This window comes from Castor canadensis, chromosome 4, assembly GCF_047511655.1.
Source record: "Castor canadensis chromosome 4, mCasCan1.hap1v2, whole genome shotgun sequence".
Lineage (NCBI taxonomy): Eukaryota > Metazoa > Chordata > Mammalia > Rodentia > Castoridae > Castor > Castor canadensis.
Window position 1 is genome coordinate 40508054 of NC_133389.1, and position 27930 is coordinate 40535983.

Sequence of the window (27930 nt, forward strand, 5' to 3'; positions counted from 1 at the left end):
GCCCTAATGAAGAAAAAGTTAAAATTTCTGATATGGTCTGGCATTTAAGAAAGGTTGCAAAGCACTGGAGAACTATTTGCTGTAGACCAGACTTCAAGCAGTTATTTAAAGTCTGAGACTGGAAGCAGTTATTTAAAGACTGAATAGGCCCTATTCTTTATTGAGATTAAAATAGACTTGCTAGGAAAGAAGTGAAGAAGAGACATCTAAATGTGCAGGTCAGAATGAGGTGATGGCTGCTGTTACGAGAAGGATACAGTACAATTACTGAGGGACAAATTAGAATCTGCCCATTCCCAGGTGACTTAAAACCAAACTAATCTTGGAATTTTTGTCAGAGTAGTAAAACACAACTACAGATATTATTGTAGAAAAGTTTAAATGAGAATTCTAATTTCTGTGAAGATGGAAATGAAGGTAAAGGATGGAAAGAAAGACCAAGTGAACTCAATTTACGAGGGGGAAATAGTTAAACTCTCAAGAGCACATTTTGGAAAAAGCTGACTATAAGAAGGCTCATTAGACCTAGAATCTGAGTGAATGATTGTTTTCGATGACATTTGTTTGCTGTCCTTGGAGATACATGAATGATGGTGATTAGTTATAATAAAAGGATCAGAAGTTGGAGACCACTTAGGTAAGAAGCTTTGAAGAAGTATGCATGCCATCAACCAAATGCTTCCTTACAGACTCTCAAAACATTAATCAAATAGTAAACTAGCTAAAGAAAAGTAAAGAGCTTATACATTATATTATAACTCTGAAGAAGCAAGAACAAATCTTTAGAATTAAAAAATGCAAAGAGGGAAACTGAAGTTAAAAAATTTGACAAAAAACCAATGTGTATCAAGAAAATGAACAGGAAATGCTCATGAAATTAATCATATAGGAAGAGAGAGCTTAGAGAGGGAGAAATGCTTCACAGCAGATAGACACATCAGTTGTGCCCTTCAAGAGCTGGGTGTCAATAGAAAAAGAATTATTTCCTTTTCATTGTTCTCTTTATGTTGCAAACTCATTATATTATGACTTAATGATAACATCAAGAAAAAAAAAACAGGATTTTTTTCACAAACAATACAACTGGGCACATTTGAAATTTCAAAGGCCAAACTCTGTTGCCAAAACCTTTTTCTCCCTTTGAAATTTTGCTTGTCAAAATCTTTCTTTCCCTATAATTTGAGAACATAGTTGAACTATACTCACATAAGACTTTATGTGCTTTTAATAAATTAATAATATATGTGAGATCTTATATGTGAAATGTCGATATGTCAAACTCACAGAAGTAGGGAGTAGAATAGTGGCTGCCAGGAGATGGGTGGGTGGGTGTTGGGAGATGTTGGTTTGTGAATATGGAATTTCAGTTAGAGAGCAGGAATAAGCTCAAGAGATCTATTGTGTAGCATGGTGATTATAGTTAATAACAATGTATTCTATTTTGAGCATTCTAAAAGAGTAGATATTAAGTGTTCTTATCATGCAAAATGAAAAGTATATAAGGTAACGCATATGGTAACAAGCATGACTGACCCATTTCACAATGCACACTATTTCAAAACATCATGTTACATATCACAAACATATATAGTTTTTATCTATCCATGAAATAAAAACAAAGAACGAGCCCATCATCCAGTCCTTCATCTACTGTCATGAAAACTAAAGATATTGATACATAGAGTGTGTTAACACATAGCCATATACAAACCAAGTATGCCTTATTTAAACAAATGCATTGTCTTTAAGTAGTTCTTTAGATGAGATATTCTAATTGGGATTTTAGGTATTTGAGTAGTTTGGTGGTGGTGGTGGGACTGGGGAGCAGGGAAGGAGGCTAAATGTAAAGTTTTTAAGAGATATTTTTATTCTTAATATTTCTTTACATCCTTAAAGGCAAAGCCTTCCTCAAACAAAGCTTTTGCTTCCCCATCCAAACTTTTAAGCACAGAGGCTCAAGGAATAAAGAGAAACAGAAACATAGAAGCTGAACAGGAGTTGATGAGTGCACTGTTAATTGTGTGTTTGGCATTGGAGCAGCAAAAGTGAAGGCAACCCATGTGTATTGAGTGCTACAGAGTGCAAGGAACATTCTAGTTGCTATTCCACTTAATCATTTAAGATCCTATGATTTAGGAATTATTTCCATTGTATGGATTAAGAAATGGAGTATCAAAGGGATTAAATTACTAGCCCCAGGCCCAGAGTTAATAGGTGAAAGCACAAAATTTTGACCTGGTATCTGTGAGATTTCAAAGTCTTACATTCTTTCCATTGTATTTAGGTGTAAAGGGACCACATTTCCAAAACAGATTAACCACTTAGCAGTGATTCTTTGAATCTTGAAGATTTTGTGTTATTCCATTTCAAGGTAAATGCAATCAAGTGTGGAATTAGATGGCAGAAGGAAAGAATGATCTTATTACCTGAGGATGGAATTCGTGACTCTGTACCTAGGTTAGACCCTGCAAAAGTCAAGAGAGAAAGTGAATGTGATGGGCAAGCTGTGGAGATACAATCTAGTTCATTTCATAACCTCACTTGTGGCTGTAAGAGTCAGACACCCTGAATTCACATGTCAGCTTTGCTGTGTCTTGCAGTGAGTTACTTACTCTGAAACCTTTACTTCATCTGAAAAAAGATGATAATAATATACCCTTCACCAAATAGCTTTTGCAAGCATTAAATGTGTTACTATATATAAACAGGAGGAAAATCTGCTTAGCAAATAGCAAGCTCAATTAGTTACTATCATCGTCGTCATTATCATTTTTGACAGTAAACATGTGAATCAAAATATTTCTATTTAATACTCATCTACTACAACAATGACAGGTCTAAGGAAGGTAAGGGTAAAGCTGATTTGAGCCACGTAGGAAGTTTGAAATGCCTGGGCCCAATGTGGACCAATTGAGTCACAGTCTCTAGTACGGACTCTGGGTATCTGTTTAAGAAGTCTTCCTAGGGTGAATATGGCAGACGTATTTTGTATCCATATATGAAAATAGAACAATGAAGTCTGTTGAAATTGTTCTAAGAAGGGGACAAGGGGGAACAGGAAGAACAATGGAGGGGGAAAACTTAACTAAAACAGATTGCAAACACATATGTAAATAACACAATATATTCCCCTGTACAATTATTATATGCTAATATTTTTAAAAGTCCTCCTAGATTCTAATATGACCCAGGATAGAGAAATTTTACTGTTCTGTTCATATTTTATGTCCCCTCCCAATTTTTCTTATTGGGATTGAGATTAAACTAATCAAATGATTAGTTTTACATACACATCATGTGTTTAAATACCTGACTGAATTTTAATGATTTCAGGGATTTGCACAAATGCACTTTATTTTACATGAATTTGGTGATCTTGAATGTTAGTTGCTAGTTATAACAATAGAAAGAAAAATAAGTTGTGTGCTACCAAAATTTATAGAAGAAAACCTGATATTAAATTTAATAATTGCTCCATGACATCTACCAAGCCATGTTTCATTTGAATGTGTGAGTGTGTGTGTGTGTGTGTGTGAGTGTGTGTGAGTGAGTGTTTAGCACCTTAAATTACCTGGCAAATGCATGACTGTTCGGGCTCCTTCGTCTGAATTGAGGGTGGACCATTCACAAACTGATGGAGTCAAGTCTTTTTTCCTGGAGTGAAAGTTGATAAAATGGAGGGATTTGCTGTATTTGTTACTTATGCTTAAATGACATAGTGATTGTAAATATTTATGGAGTACAGTGTGTTATTTCAATTTGGCATATCTAGCACCCCACACATATGTAATTTCTTTGGGTTGGGAGCACTCAAAATCCTCTCTACTAGCTGTTTTGAAATATTCACTTAATTTCTTTCAACTATAGTTATCTTACAGTGCTAGAGACATTAGAAGTTATTCCTCTGGGCTGGGGGTGTGGCTCAAATGGTAAATCAATTGCCTAGCAAGTGCAAGACTCTAGATTCAAACCACAGTACCACGCGCCCCCCCAAAAAGTTATTTCTTTTCAACAACTGCACCGATTTGGGGACCAATTAAATACACAATGAGAAGCAGCAGGAAGAAGGGAATATTGTACATCTTTAAATTCATTTTTCTAAGAGTAAAGAAAGCAATTCTGTTCTCTGATTTATGGCACTTGTGGTTAAGTTTTCATCCCTGGCAACGTTTTAGAAACACTTTTGAGATTTAAAATTAAGTACTGATGCCTGGGACTCTCACCTAGAGATTCTCAGAAAACAAACTTGAGGGCTGTGGCTGTGCATTTAGAGCTAAGAAGCACTGAGTGGTGGAAAAAACATAAATTTGTAGTCATGCAATCACAGGCTTAGATTTTTTTGCTGTTCACTTCACTTGGTATAAGGAACATAATTAAACCCCATATCTTCATCTACAAAAAGAATATAACATGGTACCTGACAAGGCTGTTATGAAGACAAGTGGCAGTGGTGTAAAACACTTAGTATTACACCTGTTATATAGCATGTATACTGTTTATGAAGCACCCTGCAACTCTCTTTTCAACATTTCTCTCTGTTTAGGAATCCTTAACCCCTCCCTGTAGCCTGCTCAAGGCTCCCAACCTGGTATCCTCATGTGGACATGCCTTCCACAGAGATAATCACTATGTGTAAGCTTCCTAAACAACCTCCCCAATTTAACTATATCTAGTGCAAGGATTCTAAACTACTTATAAATTCAGCATTCCTACCTCTAGCATTTTCTGACTGGTTGTCTTAGTTACTAGTATAATTTGTCCACAGGTATAGCAATGTAAACCTATGTAAACTCTTCAAAACATTTTTAAAATATTTTGAATAAAATATTTTTATGCAATAAGCATTTGGTAATTCATTTATCCATTCTTCTTCAGTATGCTTTTACTGAACTCTTAATCTGTCTTTCTTTACTTTCAAGGAGCTCATAATGTAGTGAAAGCTACAGACAGAAACTAAAGACAATTCATCCTCTAATTGATTCATCCACTTTTATTGTGTCTTTGTGAAGTACTACTGACATTTTAGGGGCTTCTGATGCAATGTGAACAAAAAAATCCCCAAATGCCCATGCTTGGAGGATTTAGATCTAAAAGGATCTTTAGAGAAAGATATGTTTTTATGATAATGTAAACACAGGGTAGTCTGGGAATTAGTTCAGGAATATAAAGTCAACCTAGGTGTGGGTTTCTGGGAAGATTTTCTTGGTTGAAGATGGGAGAAATGATTCTGAACGAAAAAGGAGTTAGTTAGGCAACTAAGTAATACATGTCTCATGCTTAATTTTATATGTTAATGGGCTGTCCCAGGCCCAGACAACAGAGCGAACATTATTCTGAATGTTGCTGTAAGAGTGTTTTGGGGGAGAGACAAAATTAGCATTTAGTCAGTGGACTGTGAATAAAGCAGATTTCCCTTCATAATGTGGATGAGCTTCACTTTGTTAGCTGAAGACCTTAAGAGAACAAAGTCCGACCTCCCACAAAGAAGATGGAAGTCAGCATAGCCTTTGGACATGAACTGCAACCTCAGTTGGTCTCCAGACTGTCATGTTACTCTGCAAGCCAATTACGGAATTGTGTAAGCCAATTTCTTAAAATAAATCTTTCTCTACATACTTAGTACACATATACCATACACAGGTACATGTACACACTTGTTGTATTGGTTTGGTTTTTCTCAAGAATCTAACACAGCATGCATTTGAGTCAGGTGAATCTTGTTCTCCTCAAACTTCAAGTCCTACCGTTGTCTTTTCTCTTTGACCAAGAAATAGATGCCATCCAACCTGAACTCTTCCAACTCCCTTTCCATTTATCTCAAAGACTTTCCTTATTGGTTCATTCCTCCCTCCAGTTTTAAAGAAAAAGTACTCTTTCCTTCCTGATATTTGTCCTTTTCAAGCATGTCCTGTACAGTTGCACTCAATTGCCATCTCTTCTCTCACAGTGCAGCTTCTCCTTCTCTGCTCTACCTGAGTTGTGCTAAGTCTTCCCAAGTTCACTAATTTCTACATATGGGAATGCATCTGTTTGTAGATTCATGAACATGAGTCAATTCTCTGGTGGGCTAGAGCTAATGAGCTCAGATCCTACCAGGCCATTTCAATGCAGGGGGGAGGATACACATTTTACTTGACCTCTCAGTAATGAAATCAATGTTAAAGGCCAAAGTTTTGGGCAAGACAGTCATGGATTTAGCATTGTAACATGGTTTTTACTGGCTGATCAAGAAGCTTGATTGGCAGTTTGAACATCCTTGATTAATTAATTATCACTTAATAAACGATTGACTTGGAGATAAACTCTAGAAGAAATAATAATAAATGGGAGTCTTTCATGATTATGAACGGAGGAACTTTGGGTCAGAGGCAGAAAGAAAAATGAAAGAAGAACTGAGAAAGAGAAAAGAGAATCCGGAGACAAAGTGAAGACACATAGGAAGCTTGGGGAAAGTGTGATGAACCCAAAATAGAAGCATGGATACAGTTTGAGTGTGTTTCCCAAGGGTTCATGTGTTGGAGGCTTGGTCCTTAGCATAGTGATATTGGCAGGGGTGGACCTTTAAGACATAAGGCCTAGTGGGAGATCTTTAGACCGTTGGGTGGTGCTGTCCTCTGAAGGGATTAGGATAGTTCTTATGAGACTCTGAATAAGCTCTCAAGAGAGAAAATTTAGAGTGCAAGCCTGACCCCTGAAACACCCCGGCTTCCTGTATGGCAATGTGATTATTGTTCTACATATGGTCTTCTCACTGTGACACCAACAGCCAGGTGGTCCTCATCTGAAGCCAGCTGATGCCATTGCCGTGCCTTTGGACCTCCAGAACCATGAAGTTAATAAACCAATTTTATTTATAAAGTTATCCTGCATCAGGTATTTCATAATAGTAGAAGGAAACAGCACCAAAACTTCACATTACTTAAGACCCCAATTGTCTTTTTCTTTATAAAATAACATGATTTACCATTAAAATCCAGTGGAAATCTAAGTATCCCTCAAGTTTTTAATGTACAGTGCCTCAACAAATCATATTCTTGTACATGCACACACATGCAATCTACACAGTGTGTGGTGTAGAGTGTGGATTGAGGCCACACTATGCTGAATTATTGGCAGTATAAAATTATTTCCTAGCATGTTAAGCCACGAAATTCCAGATTTCATTTTTCTTGGCCTTGTTTTTATAAAATTACCCTTCATCAAATGTGAGCAACAAAGACTCAGATTTATATTGACTATGTCTCATTTTCTAATATATTGCTCTCAGAGAATTCTATTTCTATAGAAACAGTATTCAATTTTTCTAAAATTCCAAAGAGTACTCTCTGCAGAAAGCAATATTCACATAAAGAGAACTATATAATTGTAACATGCAGGAAAATAATACATAATTATATCTTTAAAAAATAAACCTGAAGAATAAACAACTTGGTAGTGTCACTATAAGTAGGAGGAGGGTAAAAGCTTTACAGAGATCACAATTCTCTCTTGGGTGAAAGACTGATTAAAGTATAGTTGGTTGCATATTTGTAGTTCGTGAATGTAAATGCTGAAAAAGTAGACAAATGTACTGCTGGATTTTTCTAAGATGTCCTAAAACCTTAAATTCATTTCTTAATTGAAGGTGATATCAAAACAACTATTAAGTAGACTTTAAAAATAGACCTACAACATTGTATGATTCAATACTAAGACAAAGGCTATGTTCATTTATTGACCTGTTAATATCGATAAAAAGTTTATAAGTTTTAATGTATATCACTTACTATAAATATAACACAAAATTAGCATAGTCAGATTTCATAAAAATTCCTTAATGATTCATCCAAATTCTCGAAATTGAAATCTAAAAATATGTAACAGCTAAAACGTTTATTTTAAATAAGGTCTTTTATTTTTGCCTAACTTTAAAGTTGAACTTGTTAAGGGAGAGAACGTTAAATCTATTTTTAGATTTTGAAATGAACACACTTGCCTTGATCTCGGTTCATAAAGCTCAGAAAATGATGTGAAATTTACAAATGATTGTTACCATTTAAAATAAAAACACCCAAGTGCTCAAATTTACCTTTCCTTAAATTAAAAAAAATTTGACATGAATAGACTCCTACATAATTTCCATTAATACTAATTGAAGAATGTTCCAGGAATTTTCACGTTACATAAAGAAACCTCCATGTTAAGCCATTCCTTAGGAAGAATTGAAAAGGCCAAATTTGTGGTACATCAACCAAAAAGAGTTTCTTCACTGTTTTTCCAACAGATAAGATTATAGTCATCAGGGTATTTCAGTTATTAAGAAAATATAATTTCACTTACAGCATATGTGATTGTAAAGGAGGGAGATGATGATAGTTTCAAAGTATAATGTGGTTTTAAATCTCTATAGCATATAAACACAAAGACTCCTTGTGTCCCTAATGTATTTCACGCTACGGATCAGGAGGCTCTCTCATCCATGTTATGTACTCCTGACTCATGTTTCATAGTGGATTTTGTTGGATGCCTAGAAGACATTCTCTTATATGGAAGGTCAGAGTCAAAAATCACAGCATGGAAACTATGTTCTCCCACTGTGAATGTGATAGCACATGTGAGTAGAAAGGTAATGACTGGAAGACTCCAGCACAGCTACTCTAATGACCCATGGCAACTGGTACAGTAAATCTCTGTGGTTGAAAGGAACAAGGTCAGGAATATGTGTCCTTATAGAGAACGGTTCAAGAACTGTTTCTCTGAAATGTGCGTTGGGCCTTATGGAGGGAAAACAATGTGCAGATAGATTTCCTTGACTTACTATGGGGTTACAGACAGTTGAGCCCATTGCAAGTTTAAAATATCCTATGCTGAAATGCAGGAGATAGCCTTACCTACTGAAATCCTGCTTTATCTACACAGTACACGGCAGAGTCTCTGCTGTTTCCCATAGTGATTTGTATCTGACTAGGAGCTGTGGCTTACTGTGCCTGCACAGCACCACAAGAAAACATCACTGCATATCCACAGCCCAAGAAAAGGTCAAGATCCAAAGTACAGTTTTTAACTGAATGCATTATTGCTTTTGTACTATAATAAAGTCTAAATATTTTAAGTTGAACCATTGTTGAACTAACAATCAAATGAATTGGTTTCATTTGATTGTCTGTTAGAAAAAAAAGTTTGTCATACTTTCTACGATGTGTAATGCATTGAAAACTGAACTTCTAACTTCTGAAATTACTTTCACCAATTCCCAATCCAGGTTTTGCTCTATTTAATCAGTTTAGCCTAACCTGGCCTTTCCTTTTTTTTTTTTAAGATTTATTCCTGTCTTATCTCTAGGTCATGCTTCTTTCCTGGTTTTCCTTATTTTTCCTGGCACACCTTCTCAACCACTTCTTCAGAGACTTCTGCAAAAAGGTCCTGTCTTTTGGGCTTACTTCATTTTTCTGTTTTCACACAGACTTCTATCCAACACAGGTCTTTTTCCTGCTGTCCGCCTGCTCACTGGACATTTTCTTGGGTATATTTAATTAATAATTCCATGAAGATTGAATACTATGTGCCTGGAATTGTGCTATAAGTCAGAAAGGTTTAGGTATCTCACATTGTCCATTCCTAAAAGAAAATTCACTACTCTTCTCTCCTCAATCTTTCTCCATAACAAAGGGTCACCTTCCCTGGGCAGGGGTAGAGGGCTGAATGATGCCACCAAAGTTATGCCCATCTAGAACCCTTGACTATATGTTACTTCAGAAAAAAAAAAGATCTTTGTAGGCAAAATTGAATTAGAGTTCTCAATATAAGATCATCCTGGATTAGGATAGACACTATCCAAAGACATGTGTCATATACAGAAGAAGAGAAGACACAGAAGGACAAAGAAGGTCTTATGAAGATTGAGGTAGATACTGGAGGTGCTTGGCCAGAGCCAAGGAATTTCTGGAGTCATAAGAAGTTGAAAGTATCAAGTAAGGAAATCCTTTACAGACTTCCAAAGGAGCATGGCCTTCCTGGGGGTTCACATTTTAGAGTCCTAGCTTCCAGAATATGAAACAGCAACTTTTGTTTTGTAAGTCATCAGTTTGTGATAATTCATTGTGGCAACCCTAGGAAACCCATGCAGTACCCATTCTCAGTTTTTCCCAGATCAAGGGCCCAATTCTGTATTTAATTAAATTCATAAAAACATATTCCTCACATTGCTTTTAGATCTCCATTCCTTGAAGGAGAACTCTAATCTTCTCTGTCCCCCATTCACAACACGGCACATAGCAGAAACCCTGAAAGAATGAAAGTGTTTTTTTCTTTGTTATAGAGCTAGCATAAATCTACATGTGATAATAGATATTTCAAATCGTTTAAATTGTTTTAGCAAAATTGACTTATTAATTATTTCTTTCAATTCATATAATTTAAAAAATCCATCTTTAGATATTAAAATACAGATGTTTTGCTAAGTCATTTGTGGGAAAAAGGCAACAAAGGAGTTCATAGACCATTATTAATGTAAGGTTCAGAAAATGCAAATCTGTTTCTTAAGGCAGGCTCCCTAAATACAGTCTTCATAATTACATGTGTTTTGTTTAGGACACAAAAAGCTCTGCTTGGCAAATCTCCCTTCTTTATCTTAGATCTACAGCTGGCAGCTACGGCATACATGCAAACTCACGTGCACGTTCCCTAATTAACCCTGTTTGGATAGGGTCAGTGCATTAATGACACAACCAGTACAGCAACAGAAGGAGACACAGATACACTTAAGCGTATTAGTTATTTGCATATAAAATGGTCAAATGGTCTAATTAAAAGGCTTTCTATGTATTTGAACAAATGAGTACAAAGCAGTTTAAAAAGCATAATTCACTTCAATCTTAAATTTTATTGAAAGACAGATGGATGGGAGATAATGGGCATAGTTTCTAACTAAAAATACACAAATGCTTTATTTCTTCACAATGAAAAGGGTTTTATATTTAATATTCTCCTAGGAGAGATTTCTCTTAACAATAATAAAGAAGAATATGACTTTGCCAGCTAAAGCTAGACTCTTCAAAGACCCTTCAAATATAATATGGAGATGTTGGTTAAAAGGCTCAAACCAACAGTTCCAAGATAAATAAGCTCTGGAGACATAAGGCTGTGTTGCACAGTGATTCTACATGTATTGCACACTTGTAATTTGCTCAGAGGATAAGAATTAACCATTCTCACCTCACCACACATGTAGCGATGTTAGGTAATGGACATGTTAATTACACTGATTGTGGTAATCATTGCACAATGCAAATATACAGCAAAACATCAGTGTATACACCTTGAATATATACAATTTTTATTTGCCAATTATATATTGAAAACAAACAACAGGTATGTAGTAGCTGTTGCAGATGAGGAAGGTGAAGCACATGAAATGGAAAGGGGAGATGGAAGCATACTTTTCATAGGGCAAATTTTATGGAAAGGTCTTTATAGACCAAGAGCAAGGCAAAGAATACTCACAAAATATAAAACCTACAAAGACCTCTGCTAGTTTTCCAGGGCTTCCATAACAATTAAGCAAAAGCTGATTGGCTTATGACAACAGAAATTTATTTCATCATAGGTCAGGGAGTCCCAAGTCAAGGTGTCAGCGTGGTTAGTTCCTCTTGAAGGCTCTGAAGAAGAAAATGCCCACACTTCTCTTCTAGCAGGGGCAAAGCCAACGATTGCTGGCATTCCTTGGTTTGTGGCAGCTTAACGTCTATCTCCACCTCCATCTTCACATGGCCTCTTCCTTATGTGCCTCTAAATGACCTTCTGTTTAGGAAATTAGACATTGGATTTAGGGTTTGCTCTAATCCAATATGACCTCATCTTAACTTTTATAACTGAAAAGACCCTATTTCTAAATAAAGTCATATTCTAAGTTTCCATGTAAACATGATATGGGAGGAAGCTATTTCAAATATCAAATATGTTATAATTCATGAAGCAAATTCTTCATAGTTTAGAAATAAATTTTTAAAATTTTCAGTGTGTCCAAAAGCACAGTACCTCAGTTTTTCCCTGCATTTAAATAGTAAACTTGAGGCCACTCTTCAAAGATAGCATGAAATTTCCTGTGTACTCTCTAATGGATAATTAATATGGCATTGTCATGGTAACTGTTCCCTAAATCAGTGGTCCTCTAACTTTGGTGTGACTCACAATCACCTGGAGGCTTGTTAAAATACAATTTGTTGGGCCCCAGAATTAGACATTTGGATTTCTAACAAGTCCCTGGTGATGCTGATATGGATGTCCTAAGAATCACACTTCAGGTAAGGGTCCCCATGACTTTCAGGAAGGAAGATCTTTCTCCTCATTTTCAAGCTGCCTCCTTCCACAATTATCTTTCAAGGCAAAGAGAAGTGGAATGAAGAAAGACAAATGGGGAGATGTCACTTCTGGTGGCAAAACATTAGCTTCTGATGGATGAGGTATAAGAGCAGAATGAAGTGAAATTGTTATACAAAGTTTTTGCTAGTTTGGGGTTCCCACAGAACTAGAATTCGTAATTGGAGAGCAAGGGAAGTTTTTCATATTTTATGAACATAGCTTAGTATACTAAATTAGTGCACTAAATTATGGCAACTGCAAAGGACAATAATAAATATGGTGAAACTGTGGCCATAGTTCATTTTCTCTTATTAATTTTAGAGTTGTGCATGTATACTTTTTAAAAGTGGTCTTAGTCTATAATTTCTGGGGTGGTAGTTTTGATCTTAAGAAACAAATATTTAATAAATTAATGTCCTTCAAAAATGAAGCAACGTTAATGGCTCAAATCTGTTCCACAAGAAATATCATATAACTTTACCAACTACTGTAGTGTTGGGGGAAAGGAAGTGATTTTCAACACTTTTCAATACACATAAAGTTAATTTAGAGAGTAGAAAGAAAAAAATGTTCAATCATTTAACTGTGTTAAAAATTTAAATTTTCTGTAATCAAATAGTTGTAATATAACATTCCAACCTTCCTCTGTATAAGTGTAAACAAATAAAGGTAGTTTCAAAAATAAAGTTAGTAGGGCTGGTGGAGTGGTTTAAGTGGTAGAGCTCCTGCACAGCAAGCATGAGGCCCTGAGTTCAAACCCCAGTACTGCCAAAAAATGAAAGTTATTTCTAAATCAATAGTAATCACAATATTCAACAAAATTGCCAATAAAAGAATGTTTAGGCCAGTGTATTGCTATTAACATCCATTATTAATCCTTTCTTCTAACATAATAAGCATGTGTGGCAAAATTTTAGTATATTTTCTAGTAGTATAAGGTGCAGTAATAATGGATTATTTCCTACACAGTTAAATTATTGATTTGTTGAGAAATTCAAGCAATTCTGCCTTTTAATACACTGTAAAAAAGCCACTACTCTTCTAGACCCAACTGTTGAGGCTGGGAAGGCAATAAAATCAAATATATAATTTAGAAGAGAAAATAAGTACTTATGCCAGGAATTCAGCATTGTAAAGAGTATTATCTTGTATGTCAGCATGTGTTTTAATGCATGCAAGTATATCATGAGCTAGCCGTGGCTTCAATGCTAAGAACTTCCGTAAAGTTCTTAGGGATCCCTATGATAGCATCTCAAATTTCATATCAATGTTTTTTAAGGATGTTAGAAAAACACAGTACTATTAGGGAAATCTATTTCATCTTTGAAAGCAATGCTAAAATCTGTTATTGTCATAGTCATGTTAACAGTAGTGTATGTTTACAAAATTGTTGCTACAACTTAAAGGAAATACAATTTTGTTTTACTTTTTAGTGAAACTACCCTCTTCATTATCAAATGACATATCTATAACTATCAAATTTAGCATTCAAGTACGTAGAAAATGAAAATACAGAAAGTATGTCAAGCCAAATAATTTTAGATTTTTTATTTGTGTTAATGTTTAATAAAAATTACCATCAAAATTTTTATTCAAATTTTAAGTTGCTGTAGATACATAATGACTAATCATGAACAACTAAGATATATTTTAAATATTCTGTATATTCAGTGGACTCAAGACTCATTTCTATGAACATCAAAGTCAAATTTATGAGGTCTTATTTCAATTACTTATGATAACTGTAGAGTTCATTTACTTTAAAAGAAATTCCAAGCAGTAAATATGCCTATCACCTTTGAATTTACTACAATGTTCTCATTGCTAACTAATAAATGTTTGTTTTGGGAAATGTTCATTCCATTATTCTTCAAATATATGGCCATGCTCCTGACATAGTGCTGGTGTTGTATTACATACTTTGTGCTCTCAAGTGGCCCGTAGTCTCTCAAGGAAGACATGTCTAAAACAAAAATCAGCACAGCTAGTTAAATTCTAATAAAGGCTCAAGAGGATGACTAAGGAAGAAGTCATGCAAAGCCTCAGTCCAGAAAGAGAAACAGGAGTTAGGTAAAGTGGGGATGGGTGTGGATGAAGGCAGCCCCAATAAATGGAATGCTTACAGGAAGGGGTTGAGTGAGAAAGAGCAAGGGCCAATTAAAGAATCCCAGTTGCTTATTAAGGTAAGCATGATCTAGGTCATGATTGTAGTAATTATATATTGGGGAGTAATATTTCCCAAGCACTGGATATTGACTTGTCTTTCTGTATGTATTTTGTGTATATTATATAGAATGGCAAAGAATATATGACATGAATCTCAGTTTATTGCATTATGGCAAAGGCAAAAAAAGGAAGTGTTCAGTTTTAGAAGCTACACTGCTAAGTTCTGATCTCAGGAGGAGTTACAGTAAGGAAAAGTGAAGGTGGAAACATTTTCTGTTTCAATTAGACATAGTGAACATGTCATTTAAGGGTCTTCATTATACGAACCTGGATGGATGAATGAAATTGCAGTATACATCACAGAGAAAATCCAGGCACTTCTTTCCTTTTGAATTTCCTGTCCAGAACAGCCACTTGTTCACATTGTAGTATTAGATATGACATTTACTTCTTATCTTTTAGCCAACAATGAAGATATTGCACTACACATACTAAGTGAGCCTTTCATATTTCAATTAAAAATAAAAGATTGCACATGTTTAAGTGCCCATTTGGTATATTTGGAGTCCTCTAATCCTCTATTCATTTTTTCACTTATCCATAGAACCTGTTTCAGTTGCTTTACCCTGATAACATTGCAACATAAGAAAGCAATTAAACAATTGCTTTCTAAAATTCTAAACTATGAGTTTAGAATTTTAAACAACTTTGAAACAATTAGTTCATTTCCATTTAGAACTATTTCTAATTACTTTTTAATAATATGCCCTAATTATCCTTACTTTCTCTTTCTCTGCTTTCCTACAGTCAAAGGGAAATCAGGCTTTATAGATGTCATGTATATGTAATATTCTTAATGGAACCTAAAACTGCTGTTTGGAATTAAATATCACCATGCATCTTGTGTCTGCCAGTGGTGGAGTTTCCATGTTTTGATGGTGCTATCAACATTGAGGGTGGCTGTGTATAGGAAGCACAGCTTGTGTAGCAAGCTGTGTCTAAACAGTATGTCTCATTCAAAGTCTTTCAACAAACTCCTTACCTAAGCTCCAGCCACATCTGTCCCCTTATTCCTCCATAATGACACACACATTTCAATCTCATGACAGTTGCCTTTACTATGTCTTCTACTGCCCCTAGATATTTGTATGGCTGGGCTCTAAATTTTATTTAGGTCCCTGATCAAATATCATCTCATGACAAAGAAATCTTTCAGATCAACCTATGTATAAATTTGTCTTTCTCCTTTTCCCAGCTTGTACCAGTTGATTCCTCTTTCCTCATATTATTTTACTTTTTATAGTCATAACACACTGAATTATACATTTAGTTCACATTTGTTTCTTATTGTACTCTCTCTAGTAGAGTGTAAGCTCAGTAAGAGCAGGGAACTTGTCTTGTTCATAGATGTATCTTTGACACATATTAGGAACATATTAGGTTACTTGGTAAATATTAGATGAATTCATCAATGAATCAAAAAAAAAAAACAACAAACAAAACTAGCAACTGTGCCTATGATGACATAGTGATCTATAAAGCAGGTAATTTGTTTAGGAAATGGTTGATTCTAGTATACCAACTGTTACTGTGTGGAAATGAAATGTCCCCCACAGGCTCACCTGTTGAAGGCTTGGTTCCCAGCTGGTGGTGGTATTTTGAGAGGTGGTGTAAACTTCAGGAGGTAGGTCCTAGTTGGAGGACATAGGTCACTGGGGTGTGTCTTTGAAAGCTATCTTGTCCTTGGTCCTTTCTTGTCTCTCTTATGCATCTTGGTTGCCATGAGGTAAAGCATCTCCATTCTACCGTGGCCTTCTGCCATGATGTACTGCTTCCCCAGAGGCCCAGAGACAATGGAGCTATTAGTCATAGACTCAGACCTCTAAACCCATAAGTCAAAATAAATTGTCTCTCCCTTTAATTTTTTTTGTCAGGTATTTTGTCACAAAGACACAAAACTGGCTGACACAACAACATGCTCCAACAAGGTGCCAATTAAATGAATCTTGCAAAAGACTAAAAGGTTAAAAGGTCCATTGGAAACCTGTTCATATAGACTAACTCTGAAAAGTCTAATTTATATTAAATCTTGAAGGAAATCGAACATAAGGAAAGTAAGAGACTAGTACTATTAGATCAGGTGGCTGAAGAAGGACATGATAAAGAAAGGGCATTTAAACCAAAGGCTGAGAGGAGCCAAGCAGTGAGTAGCATTAGTGACAAATGGTTGAGCAAAGAGAACCACCTGGGGAAAAGATTTCAAATAGAAAAAGAACCCTTGCATGTTAAAGGATATAGCCAGCTGAATGGAATGAGAGCCACTGCCTCAAGATAACTGTTGAAGAGTCAGGCCACAACCACATTAATACTGGACTTGTGGTCCACTGAGGTAAGTTTGCTTGTATATCAAAAGAAATGGGAAAGTATAGAAAGGTTTTAAACTTGAGACAGTGATACAAAGTGACTTATATCTTTAAATGGTATTGTAGACTTCCAGATACACCTTTATCTGTTCTTCCTGATAAGTTCAGCTTAAAACCCAATATATATAAAAACATGAGAAGACTGAAAGCTGAAGAGATGAAGACTGGCTAGTAATATTGGGACCTGAGGAATGACCCAGCAGTGAGACCCCTGGGTTTCTTTTTTGCCACATACATCCCAGACTTGGCACTGGAGAAGCCAAAAACTATAAATGACAACAAGCACAGACAAAACAAGCTCCAATGAGAAGAGAAACAGGAGGGCATTCTGGCTGCTGCATGGAGAGTACATTAGATGAGTGGTTAAGACTGGTAGGGAAGACACTGCAACAGTTCCTTTAAGAGGTGTTGGTGACTTGGATGTGAGTGATGGCTGTGAGAGGAGAATTCTTGGGGGATATCCCTTGGGGGCAGAACCACTCATGTCTTGTTGGCCTACACATGGGAAGGATAGACAGGAAAGCCCTCATATAAGCAACTCACCACAGGAGTTTGAGTGAGAAATTATTGATCTCTGTGAAATAAGATAGGAGAATTAAAACAAAATTCTTTTGTTTTGAGGGCTGACAGGACAGATCCATCAAGAGATCATGAATGGAGTCCAGCTTAGTCATAGTGATGATAAAATGAAGAATAGCCCAGGCTGAAACACATGGCTTTAGATTTCCCAGCAAAATAAATTAAATATTTGTTGTAGCCTGGATTAAAGAAACTGTAGTTAGCATGGGACTAAAAGCAACATCCAAGGAGATGCTGTATTAAAATACAGAACATAAGCAGTTACCAGTGGAAGCTGTACCATTAACTGAAGAGCCACAGAAACACATGAGTAGAAGTAAGGACAAACGATAGAGTAAGAAAATGGAAATGCTTTCTCTTAAAAGGGTGCATATATATTTGATTGTAGATAACTCAAACTATATTGGCTTCCACCGCATCTTTGAAGTAAGGAAAGATCCTTGGATAATAGAGTTGAAATCACTCGATGTTTTAATTCATTTTAGGCAAACATAGCTAGGACAAAACTGGGTAATTTTCTAATTCTTCTAAAATTCATTGAATTTGGATTATATATTAAAATGTATACAGATCTTAAATGATGCTCCTTACACTTAAAACAATTTAACAAAGGAGTTGTAGAAAATGTGTCTTAAAGTGTCCCCATTAACTTACTCTCCATTCTGATGTGTTAGAGATATTAAATTGACATCTGTACTCTTTTCTGATAATCTCATATCTGTTATTACTTGCTTTAGGTGAGCAAAAAGGATCCAGTTTGACACTATTTGGATCCCCTGCCACAAAACAATAAAGTAACCAACCAACACCATATGGTGTTTAATGAACCAGAAACTTGCTCATTAGTATGGACTGAAGGATTTCTGAGAAAATTCCATCCTCATCCTACCTGTTTGTATCAACTTTCCAGTTTAAAATGATAAAGCAAGCTCCGTTTTTTGGAATTTTAGGCAATTAGCCTAATTCAACAGAGATTGTACTCAAGGAAAATAACAAAAGATAAGGTACACTATTAGAAGCTTTCTGGGGAACACCTTAAGATTATGTGGCAGAAAGGGTGATGCAAATCATTTCTTTAATAAGGTACCTAAGGTGACAAAGATGACCTTTGAAATCAGATAACAGTTAATCTAAATTTTTTAATGGCTAAAGTTCAATCAAGACAAATTCATTCATTTAATTCTCATTTTTCATTCACCTTCCTAACAGAGGAAGCACCATATCAGTTTCAAAATACCCTTTGAGAGACCCTTTTTCAAGACCCACTTTCAAGGTATGGCAGTCATTATCATTAAAAATAAAAGCTAGTACTTGCTATAGATGATAAAGGATCTTATCTAATTTGGCTCCAAAATAATGAGCAGAGAAGCAAAGGAGAAAAAAAGCCACAGGCAAGGAAATAAATTGCAATTAAAGCTTGTAATTGTGAGATAAGATAGGAAAGCTAAAACAAAAGTCCTTTGTCCTGATAAAGTTGGTTCTGAATTATAAATAGGGTATAAATATGGGGCAAAGCAACATAAACAGCTGGGTAATCAAGGCACTCTGAGATTAAAAAATAGAAAGGTAGGTACTTTTACAGAAATGTGGAAGAGTTGGGAAGGGGTCAGTTCCTAACAGCTTTGTGAATTAGATTGAAGCCTTTTAATGCTATCCTTTAATAATGGGGAATCCTTGGATGGTTAGATTTAAAGAAGATATTGGTATAAGGTCTATGTCCTTGAGAGATCCCTATGGCTCCTCTGTTGTGGACAGGGCATAGACAGCTAGGGAGCCTGTTAACTGTCTAATTTGTCAAAGCTCTGATGACCCTGCTGGCAGTGGGAGCAGAGGGAAAGGAAGAAGCTGAGGAAAGCAGAAGGAGGTAAGTCTGTAGGGAATGAGAGGAAGGAGCTCTAGAGAGTCTTTGTGTTTGGGAAGAATTTGTTCCTTAAGGTTCTATATAGTAAGGTGGGAATAAGGAGAAGAAACATCAAAGTGTGCAAGACTGCTGAAGAATAACCATTAGCATCACGCTACCATCATGCAAGAAACAATTTTTGAAACTTGAGCTCAGGTATAAAAATCCAAGTGGGATAGAACACTTTAAATCTCATTTTTTTTTGTTGCTGTTTTCTCCCCAAGGGCATTTTTATCTTCTTTAAGGCAAAAATATTTTTGGTGGGCTAGAGATCAGAAAGACAAAGGAATAACTTTAATGCCACCATGATGGCTTCCCCATTAACACTCCTCTGGCAAGGTGTCAAGATGTTTTTGCTGAGGATGGGAGAGGGTTACAGCCCTCACAGAACCAAATGGTAGAGCCAGGTATTTAGGAGTTTTGGTTTCTGGATTGGGACAGTTAGGAAACTAACCAAGACCTATACTGTAGTTTGTATCTAGAATGCCCCCCAAAGGTCCACGTGTTAAAGGCTTGTTCCCCAGACTGGTGCTGGTGGAATGCTTAAGCGGTGGAACATAGTGGAGGCCATTGGGTAAATACTCTTGAAGGGGATATTGGGATACCAGCTTCTCCTCTGGCTCTCTTTTGTGTGTGTCATCCACAAGACACACTGGCTTTGCTCATCCATGTGTTCCCAACTGTGATAAACAGCCCCACTCCAGGCCTATAAGCAAGAGGGCCAATGGGCCATAGACTGAAAACTCTGAAACTGTGATTCAAAATAAGTCTTCTCTCTTTATAAGTTAATGATCTCAGATACTTTGTTAAAGTAATAGAAAACTAATGCAGCCTTTTAGGAATCTTGGTGTCAGGGAAGGAATGTACACAGATATGATCAATGATGACTATTTCTTTCTTTAATCTTCTTTAAATCAGACACATGGTTTGATTTTCCTTTTTAATCACATGATATCCATCCTTTCAATACTCCTTAAACATTTTCTGAAAGAAATGCTTCAGTTGTGAAATACTCTGTATCATGTTAAACACCATCAAGTCTTTTTCAAGTTAGATTGTTTTTACTAAAAAAAAGAGTAAAAATAATTCAGCCCCCCTCAAAAGACAAAACCCTTTGTCTTTGGATTTTCTAATGACTCTTTATCCTTACACAGGGTGGTTGCCTGTTTGGAGAATAATCTGTGTGAGTACCTAGACTATAGGGACACCTCCACACCTCCAGGCAAGACCACAGGGAATAGCCCTGTCTTCTCAGGTAGGGAAGGCCATCTATTTCTCAATTAAATGTACAACCACTAAGTTCATATCAGAGAAATACACATGATATAGCATGGAAGTGGAGGCAGTCATTCATTAAAAAGGAAACTCAAAGTCTTATTAAATTTTAACTCAAAGTTAAATCCCTTAAGCCTCAAGAACCAGAAGGTAAAAGATTTCCAAGCCTCCAAAATATTCACTATTCAATCTGTCAAGTTTAGCCATGTTTATATGATTCTCTTCTAATCTTCCATTAATCCTTCCTTGTTTTCATTTCTTTTAAATTTACTGGATCAAAAGCATCCAAGAAAGTTTCTGGCTCGGTTGCAGTTGATTGCCATGATTATAACTGAGCTGATCTATGCAGACTGACTGTACCTGGGATATATTAAAATTTATATTCATCAAGCCAAGACAGAATACCCCATGGTCTTCTCCTGAATCATCTATTCCAATTTTTGTCATTTAGGCTCAGTCCTGTATTGTTTTAGAATTGATTTTCAAATGTTGAATACATCCTCACATATTTACAAATGGAGAACACAGAAATGTTTTGGGTTTTGCAAGGAAAAGTGAAAATTCACTCAAGGGAAACAGTAAGGTACATTTCCAGGAGCTAATGTAGTTTAAAAATAATAATAGATGTCTTTCATAAATTTGTCTGCATAAAGGCAACCTGTATTTTTTATTGAGTTAGGCCTTCTGTACATAGGTCAGTGCACAAATTAATTCTTGCCTTGTAAGACTTCTCCCAGGATGTCTTGTAGTGACATATACAGTAGTATTATTTCTTGGCTGTTTGCATCTTAGAACAAATCCATAGTAAGATCAATTTTTGCTCTGTATACCTCTTTTTCTGATTGAGGTAGGGGCTGGGGGAGGGAGAAGAATCCCTGGCATGAAGAGTTAGAAATTTAATAACTTAAAAATTATAATTAAGTCAGGCATGGTGGTTCCTACCTGTAATTCCAGCACTTGGGAGCAGAGGCAAGAGGATCATGAGTTTGGGGCTAGCCTGGGCTGCGGTGTGAGATTAAGATCCGCTTGTACTACATAAAGAGACCCTGTCTCAAAAAATACAACAAAAATAAAAACTGTCATATTTACAAATAGGTTCCCTATGCTTTTTTAGCTATATCTTTCTTTTGTTGGCGAACAAGGGCCTGAGGATCAAATTTACAATAGGCTGAAAACAATTTCTCTTAAAGATTACTATAAAAGCCTCCAGTCTTTGTGAAAATTGTCAATATTTGTAGCAAATTACTAGTCTATAGTAACTTACATTATAATTATTCCCTCTCTACAATTTTATGAAGTATCATAGTGACAGATTTATAATCAAGAAAATTATGACAAAGGAAAGGTAGGTAGTTACTTGGTAGCTTCCCCTCCCCTAGGTCCTTCCTCAAATGGCACATTTTACCCACAAAAAGTGGCTGCAGCTTTCTTTGAAAGCTTGAGGCTTGATGTTTGTACGCTAATGGTGGACACATTGATTATGTCTTGGATGTTGAGTTTTCTTTGAACACAGAGCCCATGTTACTAATTTGTCACTCATCTACTCATTAACATCATAGGTAGTCAAGCTGAAAGTTAGGCATGATCCCAGATCCTTCTCGCAACCTGAATTAATCCTTGAGACTCTTCCTCTAATGAATCAACAAGGCCTGATTAGTTCAGAATTATAAAGCAACCAAAACTAACTTTTTGTTGAAATCTTAGGCTAGATAGGGGTGATTCTTATTAGTAGAATGAGATGGATAAACAGAGACTTACTCACAGTACCCAGAAGGCAAAAAATAGTACGTAGTTTCTGATTTATTCTGACGTTAGGACATACTTGCAATATCACTTAAGGAGAAGGTTGGTTGGAATGTACCCATGGTGGTTATTATTGGAATGACTAGGCTCAGTTTATAGGGCACACTTCTATGTAAATTAGCCAGAAGCATGGATCCACAGTTGCAGAACGAGCCCAAGCCTCTCAGTATAAACAAAAATTCATGCCTTTGCTTAGGGGGAGGCCAGAAGGGGGGAATACTCATGTTTTTCTTATTGTGGGTCAGTAATATTATTTTTGAAAGCATTTGGCCATCTTTTATGCTCTTATGAGCAATTTAGAGGAAAGTATATTTAAAAATTTATTTCTACAGCATGGATTACAGAGCTAAGCATCTTGCAAATCCTTAATGAACCAACTCTGAATAAATGCATGGCACACCATGCTTTGAGGGAGCCAGGCACATTTAGGACCTGGTGACATGCTGAGAAAGTTTTGACACAGAAGAAACTGAGTCTATGAAGTATTAACCATATTCTACAACCTGCTCAAAGGAAACAAAAATTATTTTCTGTTTTACTATGAAAAGGAAAAAACAGACACTAAACTGAACAAGCTGTACCAAATTCTCCCTCTTGCTATTTATAATAAAACTTATTTTTATGTATTAAGTGTAATTCACAAAATCCCAGAGTTGGGTCCAAAATTGAATTGAAGGTAGTGGGAAGCTCTGGTATTCAATCTTGTGTATCTGACACTTTGTTATACAGATTGCTTAAACAAGGAGAGTGTAGAAAAGACACACTGCTGACCACTTCAATGTTTTACATGCTACTGTGAAAATAAGTTGTTAGATCTGTTTAGTAAGTTAGGCATTCTATATTGAAAAATCAACTAATGCTACTTTGTTGTTGTTAACTACTGTGGTAGCTAGTTGAGTTCATCACACATTAAGAAAGACATATAAAATATTATTGAGACAGTTAGCAAAGTTCAATCATTTTCTACAGAGTAGTCACCCTAGTAATATATAACTTTGGGTTTGCAGCATATCCTTGTTCTCCACTGCAACACTGCACAGTGTCTCTCCCCTTCTACTACAAAGGGGTCCAAGATTAATTGGGACTTCCAGACCCAACGTTCATTGGCTAGCCAGAGTGCATGGCCTCTCATGTCATTATTACTTCTCTACTGCCAATTAGATCTTTTGTTCTAACTGGCTGCCCTGACTATGTCCCCTTCCTGTTAGCTTCCAACAAAATGTATCTTAAATTTTCTATGCTACCAAGGACTTTCCATCCCCTTCCTATGAGTCTACTCTCCACTGTAACTTTTTGGGAATCATATTGGACAAAGTGGCTAACCTCAAACTATACCTGCCACTAGCCAGAACCTCATTATCAACACCATCACATTTTTCTAAGGCCGAATCTGCAGGTTTGGGTAACTTGCCAATACGAACTGCTTGAAAACTACCCTAGAGTCTTTTTTAGCAAGTGAGCATTTACTGCCCAGTTTAATCACTGCAAGTATACAGACCTCCTCCTACACATTGAGAAGCTATACTCTTTCTTCCCAGTGAAGTCAAAGTAATTATGACACCCAAACATGTTACAAGATACTTCCTCATTAATGGAAAGACAGATACCTAAAACTTTACTCACTAGGTGCTAAAGTGCTGGAAAAATGGCTGTTTTGAAAAGATACTTTTCCAAATAAAATACAAATTTCAATGTAATTACATATATATAATATTCTCAAATTATATACATTCTCATTTAAAATCCTGATATACCAACTATGATAATTCTATTTAATCATAGACTCAAGACAGGAAATAAATACACTGTAATATGACATATTGTGAAATTTTATATTTAGTAAAACTGGAGTGTAGCATGACTTCCATGAAAAATTCAGTTTTGCTCCCCACATACACACACCTTTGCTGGTCCTTGTATCTACTGACGATGCCACTGCTGATGGCTTTCATGTGGTCACTGGCTAGAAAATGCTAACTCTAACAATCTTCTCACTAAAGAACTCATTTCCACTTTGCACAATTATTTTCCTGTTCTTACACATTACAACTAGCTTTCTTTGCAAGAGGATCTGTTGCTTTTACATCTATCTTTCTTTGCAACCACCTCTTTAAGTTAGTAGCTAGTCTTAAATGCAAAAGTAGACCCTTTCACACTCTCCCATCCTGATTTCTATAGCTCAGGCTAATTTTTTCTCATTTTTATGGTTTTTCAGATGTCTACTGGTGCTGATACAATGTTGAAGAGCATTTTCCAGTGATCAGGTATTAAGTTCCAAGCATTCATTTCTTTGAGTATTTGTGTGTGTGTGTGTATGCACATAGCAGAATTTGTGCGATGTTTCCATTTTGTGAGGCTTTTCTCGCGCTTTCTAAATACACCAATACAATGACTGAATTATTAAATGCTTATTCAGAGCTTGCTATGTACCTGAACTTGTGTCAGGTTCTTTCACATACTCTATTTTATTGTAGTGTGCAGGTAGCTACAATACTGGGCAACATACAGTTTTCTTGGCCCTTCTTTTGAATGATGTTTGCCATACTGTTTAATATCCACAAAAGTTGTAATAAGTGTGGGTGTAATTAATCTCTAAGGCAGACAGAAGACATTTGTGGGCAGCTTTCCTAGCCAGGAACAAGTGCAATGTTCTAACAATGTTGTATGGACTTTTAGCTGCCTTTAGAAATTCATGCTCTTTTACACATAATCTAACTTCTGTCCACTGAAAAGCCAATTTATATAGAGATCGCTTTATTATCACTATAATTTTGAGAAGTAATGCACCTTTGTGATGCTACATGGCTCTGTATTTCTTGAATTTCTAGGACCATGCATGGGACTGTGCACTGTCAGGGAGACATCTTAAAAATTTAGAATCTGGACTCAGTGTAGGTTTGATTCCTGGATCCATCACTTGGTAACCTTGAATATGTGGGACCATTCTGAATTTCAGTTTTATTATCTATAAAAATGAGGGTAATGATGAGGTTATCATGTGGTTTAAGTGAGATAATACATGTAAGCTATTTGCAACATAAGCAGTGGATAAATATGGTCAGTATAATCAATAACAGATTATTAGTTTTGGTATGTTACACATAAGTGATCAAAAGACCATTTTCAATTCTATATGTCAGACTACAGTCTCATGATCAAATTGATCCTTTAAAAAGGTTCAACAAGAAAGAGATGGTCATTAGGAATAAGAAGGATTTCTGGAGAAAAGAAAATAATGCTAATGGATGTATTTCTCAGTGTCACTAGATGGGAGAACACAGTGGATTAAACTAATTTGAATTTTTCAAGGCTTAAGATGAAGGGATAGAACATTCTTTAAACTTGTATGTGTACATACATAGGATGTATAGTATGTAAATGTCAACTACTTATAAATATTAATAGAGTTAACAAAAGCATTTTAGGTCTTTATATATCAAATTATTTAAATGAAATCCATACCCAACAGTTTTATGTAACTATGGTAGAAAGATGGGTCTATTACAGTGTTTGCTAGAATCTAATATGGTAATCCTCCTTACCTAAGTTTCTCTTTCATAATTTCAATTATCCATGGCTAACTGTTGTCTGAAAATATTTAATGGAAAGTTCCAGAAATAAACAATGCATACACTTAAAATTATGTGCCATTTTGAGCAGCATAATGGAGGAGCTGCCTCCCTCCATCCTACCTAAGATATGAATCATTTCTTTATCCAGTGTAGCCATGCTGTATATGCTACCAACTTGGTAATTGCTTAGTAGCTGTCTTGGTTTTCAGATAGTTGTCATAGTTGTTTGGTGCTTCTGTTCAAGTAACCTTTGTTTTACTTAATAATAGCCCCAAAGCACAAGCAAAATGATGTTGGCAATCAAATATAGCAAAGATAAGCTGAAATGTACTTCCTTAAAATAAAATGATGAAAGCTCTTGACTTGATAAGGATAGGAAAAAATTGGATACTGAGGTTGTGAAGACAAATGCTAAGAACAAATCTTCTCTCTGAGAAGTTGTGGGGAACAAAAAGAAATTCATTCTAGTTTTGCTATCACACCCAAACTTTGAAAGTTAAGGTCATGGTATCTACACACTTAGTTAAGATAAAGTAGGCATTACATGTATACACAGGTGTAAGAAAAATGCAGTATATACCAGGTTTAGTCCTATCTGTAGCTTTAGGCACTTGGAATGTATTTCCTGTGCTTAAGTGGGGATTACTGTAAGTGTATTCACAAATCATTTTAATAGTCCATAGCACCTATCACAATTCCTTGCATTGATAGGTAAGCAGAAATCTTTTAGATAAAATGCAGTAATGCTGACAGGAAGAAAAGACTTTGGAAGGTTTCACGTGAATGGCACTAATTAGTGAATTGCAGGCAAATGCAGAGATGACTGAACTGCTCCATGTGCATACCTCAGTGCTTCAGCCTTGACACTGGTCAGTTCACCAATGGTTAGGTGGGACACTGAAAACAACTACCTGGATTAATAAAATTAACAAAGCTGGGAAAGATACAGACCTACAGAAGGGATCTAAAGCAGAGGTATTAAATATAACAAGGTGATAGTTTAATTGAATATGTGATATAGACCACTATAGGAATAGAGAAAATTATAGAAAAGAAAGAAGATTCTAGTTGACTATAAGATCAGCATAAATTGCAGTATGATCAAGTTGGAGAAAAAAAGAGAACATTAGCTTTAAGGTATATTATTGTATGCAGAATTATAAGGAGCTAATTCTGTTGTATTCAGTGCCGGTTAAACCATTCTGGTGTACTTTGCCATAGTGCCAAGCTGTCAAAATGGAGGACATTTTGTTGAAAGTTTCCAGACCAATGGGTGGGCTTGAAAATCCTAAAGGCATGGTAACCATAGAAACTGAAGGTACAGATCCCTGAAAGGAACGGAGGAGGAGGAGGAGCAATTTATACTGTTGAAGAGCTATTATGTGGAAATACAATGAGTTTATTCATATAGTTCAAATCCAGAAAAAGGAGAAATGTGTGGAAATAATAGAAACCTGTATAGCATATATGAAATAAAGTTAACATCGTAGGTGACAGATAATAAAATGTGTTTCTTGGAGAAATTCCCCATAATTAGATGTTGTCAAAGTGAGATTATAAAGAAAACTCAAGTGTCCAATTTATGGGACCTAAAGTGGATAAAGTTTTACCTGTTTTCTAAATTTGAGACTCTATGCTACAGTCAGTTTCCTTTCCTCTCAGGCATGCATGTAGTTTGTGCTAGCAGATGTACATTATGGTGACAATACTCAAAAGTAAAAATGTATTCACAAACAAAAATTAGGAAGTATGATAAAAGAAAATATCAGCGTTCAGGTAGCACTTTATTTTTCATTTTCTTTCAACACTAATTTGGTCCTTTGGTCCTTTTGCTTAATTATTTTATTTAAACGCAAAGGAATATATATATATA

The 27930-nt window shown here is 35.8% G+C and overlaps 1 protein-coding gene and 1 long non-coding RNA gene across 6 annotated transcripts in view; both read right to left on the minus strand.

Moving 5' to 3' along the window:
- Positions 1 to 27930, minus strand: part of Dtna (dystrobrevin alpha) — a 345657-nt gene that overhangs the window by 265228 nt on the left and 52499 nt on the right. The gene's annotated exons all lie outside the window — the stretch shown is intronic.
- LOC141422489 (uncharacterized) lies at positions 1417 to 27870 on the minus strand. Its single transcript, XR_012447066.1, has 4 exons — positions 16128 to 27870; positions 11482 to 11778; positions 10181 to 10262; positions 1417 to 3654 (listed from the first exon to the last, which is right to left on the minus strand). It is a non-coding gene; the product is annotated as an uncharacterized lncRNA (long non-coding RNA).